At 39.0% G+C, this 8,454-nt stretch overlaps 1 protein-coding gene across 1 annotated transcript in view; it reads right to left on the reverse strand.

Moving 5' to 3' along the window:
• Positions 1-5,902, reverse strand: part of LOC138059320 (acyl-CoA desaturase-like) — a 25,269-nt gene extending 19,367 nt beyond the window's left edge. The window contains exon 1 of the mRNA XM_068904887.1: positions 5,848-5,902. The gene's annotated coding sequence lies outside the window, so the exon portion shown is untranslated. The remainder of the gene's footprint in view (positions 1-5,847) is intronic.
• Positions 5,903-8,454: the final 2,552 nt, after the last annotated feature.

Below are 8,454 nucleotides of genomic sequence, written 5' to 3' on the forward strand. Positions count from 1 at the left end.
CGTGCACACTAACACAATGTCGTTGTTTTCTTCTCTAGTTACTTTTCTCTAGAAAAATTAGACTCGAAAAAATGTTAAGTGATATCAAATTAGCCTACAATGGAGTTGTTATGAAAAAAAGTCAGTAGAAACCGACCAATACTGTAACGCTTTCAAACTGCGTGTCACCATTTTGGTACAAAGTTGTTCACGTAATGAACTAAAGTAAACTAGACGCTCCGTGAGCGTACACCGTGTTGCCTGTGGTACTTGCAGCGTTCCAGGCAATTTTTTTCAAGACCATTTGAGGGGTCACCCAGAAGTCATATCAGCAGAGGCCCTTTGGCTCACACGTTCATACGACGAAACAGATCCTTTTCTGAGGTTAAAAACCTGGCTACAGGCCTATTAATTAATCATTTGTCAAAAAGAAGAGATTCCTGTCATCTTTAGAAAAAAAATAGACACGCATTGCTTACGTGTGGTAGTGACGTAACACAGTGATTTATTCCATATTGTCAACTGAGCTGCGTGTTGTCTTCCAGGAGGTTCAAGTTGTCTTTGCGTAATATGTAGCTCTAACAGTGCACGATATTGTTTTGGTATTGTATATCGTTGTAGTGCCATGGTAGAAATCTTGGTTAATAGCTCCCTGAGAAGACATGTGGTTACTAGCAAAGTACTGAACATAGAAAGATTGAAGAAAATAAAAGGGAATCGAGAAACATTGGCTTCTAGGCTGACATGTTGATCATTTTCAAGTTCCCTCACAACTTCTTTTCACCACATGTTTAAGCGTGCAGTCTGAGCATCTGACAGCTTTGTAATACAAAACTTCACTGAACTTAATCCATAGCCGGCGGGGTTAGTATCTGGATGGGTGACCTAAAAAATATACCCCTTCGTTTTACAGAAGCATTGGACCGAAAATTCTATTTTAACTCTAACAAATGAGAACTAAGCAAGGTACTTATTTTGTTAGCTTGCTTTATGCAAAACAAATGTTGATGTAAAAGTAAATAAATATTGATTCACAGTTTTTAAGAAGAGCAGAAGGAAGTTTCCAGGACGGTCCGTCGAGAATAAAATATTTGGCCATCAGCAATAAAATTTACGACATGAAAACAGCTTTAATTTTGAACCGCGAATATAAAAAGTTACGATCAGCGACAAACATTGTGGGAGAGTTTAGCTACGTTCAATTTTGTTATTTTACTTTTGGCTGCACAAATAAATCACAAAATCGAAAGTGACATCGAATTCAGCGGGCGCTGTGATCGAGTTACCGCGGCATGTTTACTAGCGAAAACAGTGAAGCATCTGTGTCAAATGATGGCATGATACCGGGTTTTTGTTTTTGTTAGTTTTCTTTTTTTTTTTTTTCAAGTGTTATAAAGTTTGACAATAAATGTGCGAATTAAACACAAAGATCACAATCGCCCAACTCTTGAGGTTGACCATTGTTTCTGCAAAGTCAAAAATTTACTCTCCAAGACGAGGTTATTTATCACCAAGGTAATTCCATCGTTTTGGGAATAGCAGCTACTTTATTTATTCTTCATCAGCGTCACAATTTTTGCCGATTTTGGCGCTCATTTTGTCGAAACTCAAGCACGCTTCCAACAGACCTGTTTATTTTCGTGACTTACGCGCTGCTTACAGTGCATGACAACAAAAATACACCCGTATCATATTTCAACACACGTATGCAAATTTGTTATGCTCGAAAATTACACAACGAATAATTCGCATCAATTGCATGCGTGGTCAAGTCGATTATAAGGAGTAGGCAGCAGATCCAGAGGTTGGGAATTCAAAATCAAATTCTGGTGAGTATATATACAGAAAACTCTTGAGAAATAGGGAATGCTGTGTGTAGAGGGGGTGGGCATAAGGGAGGATAGAGGTACTGGAGAGGATCAGGGAGGGGTAGGTGATTAGAAGGGAGGTAAAGTTGTCCAGTTCTTTTTTAGACCCCCTAAAAAAACCAAGCCCCTGTTTTTTTAACTACACCCTCCCCCCCCCCCCCAAAAAAAAATCCCTTTTTTAGACAGTTCATGATAAAATAAAATCCAGTTTAAAAAATTAAAACTGATTTGAAAAAAAATGAACCGGTTTAAAAACAATTCAAACCAAGCACAACATTAAACCACAACATATGCTCCTACACGAGAATGAGATGGATTATTATGCAAGTTTTCCTTGAAACTGATGCATTTTCCTTGCAAATTGACGGGTCTGGCTGGCTCGTTCTGACACAAAGAAAGCGCCCTTAAACTCGGCTACGTAGTCCAGAAAGGTGCTACAAACGTCGGAGTGCTATGTGCAGGCATTGAGAGGACATCGTGAAGCCTCACTCTTGGTTTGTGGGCATATAACACAAAGATCCTCCTGAAATGACATTTCGGTACATTCAATTGACTAATGAGACGAAACGAATTACCAGGAATTTAAATGTCAGAGCATTTCAAATGCTCATACTTTTCTGAGTAAAATTAGGGATTTTGCTTGTGTACTTACCGTGCTTGTAGTGACATGCGAAGGCCGTCATCTCCAGTAACCGAGTGAAGACCGGGCACGGCGATTGATTGAATAGTTGAAATTCGTATTTCATTAATAATGATGAAAACGAATAGGGCTACGTTTTTGTGAGGTAAGGAGATCACTTCAGAAAGAAATTAAGGGAAAAAATTAAGTTTTCAGATTTTTACCACAGGACACCCACCACACCTATTTTTGCAACTCTGTAATGTAAAACCATTCTCAGAAGAGGTCAAACTGGTCACCAGTCCTACTATTGATTAATATACCCAAATCGACAGTCATGCAAATTAATGCTTTTCTCCGCTCTTATCGTCTGCCTACCTGACTATTGTCAACATTTACAGAGGACGATCGTTTTAAAGTATTCTTATACATTTAGGGGCTCAGATGTTGACGCTTTAGGCCAACAAGAAATTCCTTTATAGATCTAGGACTTTCACTATTAAATGTCATGACGAAATTGAAAAAGAGGTATATACTCGCATAAGCAATGTTGTCCCTTACAGCCGGTACCTAAGAAATTCGAACCTATGGACTTTGCGATGCCAGTGTAATAGACCCTTTGCATATATGGCGCCTAAATTTGAATAACAGTACTTTGTACATCCTTAGCCTCGTACTTATGTCTCTAGACAAAGGATATTTCACATGAATGTGAGACTCAAGATGTACATTGCCATTTATGCAAAGGGTCTATGCTCTACCAGCTGAGCTAGGAAGAGCAGGTCAAGTCTTTGAAAGGACTCGATGAATGAAAGCGTATGTTTGAAATGCGAGTTATAGACGAAAGAGTCTAACAAATTAACCTGCTCTCAACCGAGTGGCTTCATAGCTCAGTTGGCAAAGCATTGCACTGGCGTCGCAAAGGTCATGGGTTAGAATTCCTTTGAAGCCTCCTGAATTTGTCAGGTGTCTATAACAGACAATTGCTAAAAGCAATTGAGAGGATTACTTCTCTCAATTTCCTTCACAACCCGCACTTCAAAGATATGCATTTAAATGTCATGTGTCAGTAAACGATTTCTACAAACGCTCAACGCTAAGCAGCTATTTCAAGATCATAATATCCCATTTGGTGTGTTATAGCGCTGTTTATGTTAACTGTTGAATAATGTGAAATTCGCCGGTTCTTCATTTTTGTGTGGGATTTCCCCACACTTTGTCAACACCGGCGATATTCCTGTCTTTATTACTCGGGCCCGTAGGGGCATGAGTTATAAAATAAGTTTGATTTCAGTTTTTGTTTTCCTGTGCAGCAAAATGCACAATAGAAAAACGTGGCGGTGTTTGATTGGGCAATGCACAATAGAAAGCACGTGGCGGTGTTTTGATTGGGTAATGCACAATAGAAGCCACGTGGCGCTGTTTACATTGGTTATTTAAAGCAAACCACGTAATCCAAGATCATGATGATGATGTGATGCGAGGTTTCGGATTGCTGAAGATCGACGTTGCGTTGGCTTAATCGATTTCTTCTTGGGGCGCTCAAAACACATACAAAGAAAGGCATAAGCTTTTCGCGGTAGACCCACACTAAAAGATGTAAAGCGTCAGCTTTGAAACAAGTCGTTCCGTGAACTGAATGAAACAAGAATATACTCGAATGTAACTAAAATGGACGCAACTATTGAAAGTGATACAAGTCAAAATACAAATTCTTTAATGAGCAGCGGGTACCTCATTGAGAACTGCTTTGAAGATGACAGCGACAAAGAAAATAACTCCACAAACAAATGGACGCCATATTGGAATCTTCTGAAGACAAACTAAAAACATTGGCACAGCGAACAAATGGCCTCACGCTTGTACCATTTTCACCGCGAACAAACAGCCTCCCGCTCAGTGTACCATTGACTACGGAGATACGTTCTTTGTCTATTGCGTGTTTTTGTTTGCTATTGTTGAACAGTTTGTTTCTTGTAGTGGTCTAGCTTCTATCCTTTGTTCAACTAGCCATATTAGCGATCGTGTTCACTGCCATCTTGTGTATATAGTTCTGTTCTAGTTTTACAAGATTTGATGTCATCAGTGGAGACTGTGATCAGCTCTTTAGAAAATAAATGTGATGTAGTTTTAAACTTTGCTGATACTTTTATCTCAAATTGCTAATTACTATTATACAATAAAAAATGGGGGTCACCGAGTTCATTTTTGAGATATAAGCAAGTAAAGACGAATAGAGGGTGTCTTTGGAGAGCTTTCAGGTTGCCATGGCAACCTTTTTACGTCAAAATAGTGAGCGCATTTTGTTAAGCAATAATTGGTGTTTGATGTGGTACCATAACGTTGCTGTTACGTGATACAGTATAGTAGTTATAACCCATCTAATAAGAAGGTCTCTAAAAGTGGTGAAGCACGTGGTATGTAACACTTTTCCAAAAGCGTGGATGAACAGGTAAATGCAAAATGATGTTTGAAACATCGAAGCATGTTCCTTAAACTTAAAAGTGTGTTTGTATTTTTAAAAATATTAGCAACACTTGTGCTATCCAGACCATTTGGAAAACGAAAGTTAAATTTAATACAGAAATCAGGAATACCCGGTACGATTTGTAAAAGAATGTTTTGTTTTCTCGGAAACGGAACGTATTTATTTTGAATTCAGGGTGAACTATTTACACAGTGAGATAGAGTGACCAATCAAAACAGAGTTTGTAATTGGAAATCTAAACATCTTCGAGATACAAAAACAAACTTGTGAACACGTAAACCTGAAATATTGCAAATCATAATGCTGACAAACCCAAAAACGAAGGAAATGGATCATGCATAGGACGTTTTGGATATCTGAATGATTTTGGGTTAGATTAAAGGATATATTGTTAAAAATTACCAAGTTAGCCCTTTTCGTGTTAATTAGTAATCCAAACAAGTCTTACTAATAAATTGGATTAACGAGGCACCAGTGATTGTAAAGCTAGTAATTGCTATGGTTCGTATGTAACACATGTAATCATGAGAAAATGGAATTTGAAATGTTATGCAGGGGTAAGTATTTGAAGGTATTTGTAGACTTTATGCTTCGATGTATTGTGCACATAAACGAGTATCTGTTCTTCTCTTTAAATGAGATTTTACTACCCTATCAGTAAAATATGGTTAATGGAACGTGACCGTACTAAAACGGCTATTCATGTCGGCTATTCTTTGTAGTCGGCCGTTCAAGGTCATACAATCAACGGTTTTCTTGTAAATAAAACGAGGACATAAAGACTTTGTTCCTAGATCTCAGATTATAACGTACACCTGCATTGGCCAAATCTGTTAAAGCCTCATTCAATAGCGCTAAAGAGCACGGTGTAATGCTTACCCGGGAATGCTTACCTGCTGCATGGTAGAACCTGTGCAACTGGCTATTTTAATAGACAGCCTCAGTTAGTCGTCCAAGGTTCACTTGACAGTTTGTCTTCTGTAGTAAATCAACTAGCTGTTTGCAATTTGTCAAAGTTCTCCCCCTCCCTCCCTCTCTCCCTTTGGAGATGGGTTGGATATATCGCTTTGCCGTCATTAAAATTGGGTCGCTCCTGCGTGGTGTAGTTAAGTATGTGAAGCGACTTCCCCCAAGCTTGTTGGCTCGTTGCCTTTGTACATTGCTCACTAGCCAATACTCTTGTCCGATCCAGCACTTCCTGTTTACCACTCAGCTAGTAGTGCTGGAGAGATAAGTGAGGTTGTTCTTTGTCACGCAATCTGGAAGTCGCAAAGGCTAACCAGCCGCAAGGCAGTGTTTCCCTCAAAAAACCCCAATTCGTCTGTTGTCTCGTTCCATTGCGCCTTGCGTTATGTGTTTAAAAGCTAATTATGTTGATACCTAGGAGCAGTGACATTAATGGTTAATATTCCTTGACAGGCTTCTCACCGTTCAGAGAGTTTGCGTTCACATTTCTATCTTTATTTCTCGAGAGTTTCAATACACGAAGCGAAATAACAATGACAGGCCAAGTGACCCACACTACAGTATTCTATCTTTTCTCCTGCCCTTACCTTTCCGGAAACGAAAAAAAAATTTTTTGACACCGACTCCGTTTACGTACAGAGGTTATTTTTCATTAGACAAGAGGTTTGGAAATATAATTCAAATAAAAAATAGTTATCTTTGAAACGTTCAGTTTGTAAGTCGCTTTAATACTGCATTGGCTATCAAGCGCGGTGCGAGTCAACAATTAAAACAAGTGATTTTAAGAGAGGATGGGAGAGAGAGAAGAAAAAAAAAAGTTATTTACCAGCAAAGGGTTCGGTCCGTATTGCAAAAAAAATGTGATATCGGTCTTGAAAAAGCTGCCCTCGACCTGCGGCCGCGAGCAGCAATTTCAAGGCCTCGGCCACAGTTTTTCTCTATATAATATGGGCCTTCCAGCTGGCAAATAACATATTTATTTTGACAATTGGGTGCATGCTACTGTGAGTATTTAAATTACGACAAATGGTATATTTTAAATATTTGATTCTCGTGCTATGGATTCATTTGGCAAGGCCATCCTCAAGGAACTTGTGTACTTCTGAAAGTATTTTCAAGAGTTGAGATATAGTGCACATCTTCACGTGTCACGCACGTGACAAAGTTCTTTCTGACGTGCATCACTGCACAAAAGTTTGGTCATCTTTGAAAGATGTTTATACATCTCACCTTGGTTTCTCTTTCATTTTTTTCTGCAAAAGATGTTTCGATGAGTCATTTCGTTTCATCTTAAACCGTTCAATTAGCGTTTCCTTTCTCAAACACTGAGCAAGGATAACCATCGATCAGTAAAAAACAATGTGCTTTTCTCAATTTTTACCTCGTGTCCAGAGGTCATTGTCACCACCTGTAATGAAGATACCGTAATCTGGGTCCGGGTATTCACTACATACACAGTCGAACATCATGAGAATCGCAATGTAAGGCCGATGTAAGAAGGACAGACTTCTCTCTTTTCTTCTTTCGTCCTAAATTAACGATACACCGCTGTACTTTTGCAGGCCCGAGTATAGGCTACTTGTAGCTTCTTGTTAGTATACGATAGCGAAGTGTTTGTCACGTGGTCTCTATTGGGAAGAGAGAGGACCCTGGGAATAAGAATGAATGTTTGTGTGTGGCGGCCACACACTCGGTCGTTGTAATTTGGCGAATTTCGACTTGTTTTCTCGGTGCGATTAATTTACAAGGTAAGGAGAATGGCATTTTCCATCGAACGGAACAGTGGAAATTTCGTTACCATTTGCTAAATTTTCCAGTTTGCAGTCTTTCATCAGCCGAAAACAATTGCAAATGTTAAGCGCCATCTCGTTGGGCTGGTTTGCTAATTTTGGAAAAACTGTTACCATTATTCACCGGTTATCCCAACCGGTTTATTCTGACAAATGGTAAGCACCGCTAATTTCCTCGAAACTAGTAGTCCAAGCATGTTTCTCCCCTAACCGTTTTCTCGTCTGCAGCTTGGGATTCTACGGAATCTTTACTCGACATTTATCACTATAACACGACAAAATGTATTACATTTACTGTAATCCCACCCGAGTGCGCATTGCGGACCTATTTTTATTCTTAGGTGCAACAACAGAAAAAGTACACTAAGTTCGTCGAAAAGTAAAGTCCCTTAAAGTAATGTAAAAATCATATTTTTTAATGACTCTGTAGCTCGTTTGGGTACTGCTTTTGTTTGGTTCACGTACCCGATATGTAGTAACAATTATTTTTGAAAATACAACAACACTTGTAAATTTGAGGAAAATATCAAGGGTACCCAACGAGCAAATTAGGTCAAAACCTTTGAGAGACATTTCTAGGTTCCTTTTAGTGTATACAGACTGTCTATAGGGAATGATACCCGCTTCATCTCAGAAATTGCTAGCTGGATGTTACCTTCTAAGAACTTCCAACCGAACCATTTGCTTGTCCAAAAACTGCTTTGTGACCTTTTTAAGTGCGAAAAATTGCAAGAATGCCCCTTC

This window comes from Montipora capricornis, chromosome 8 (assembly GCF_036669925.1).
Source record: "Montipora capricornis isolate CH-2021 chromosome 8, ASM3666992v2, whole genome shotgun sequence".
Lineage (NCBI taxonomy): Eukaryota > Metazoa > Cnidaria > Anthozoa > Scleractinia > Acroporidae > Montipora > Montipora capricornis.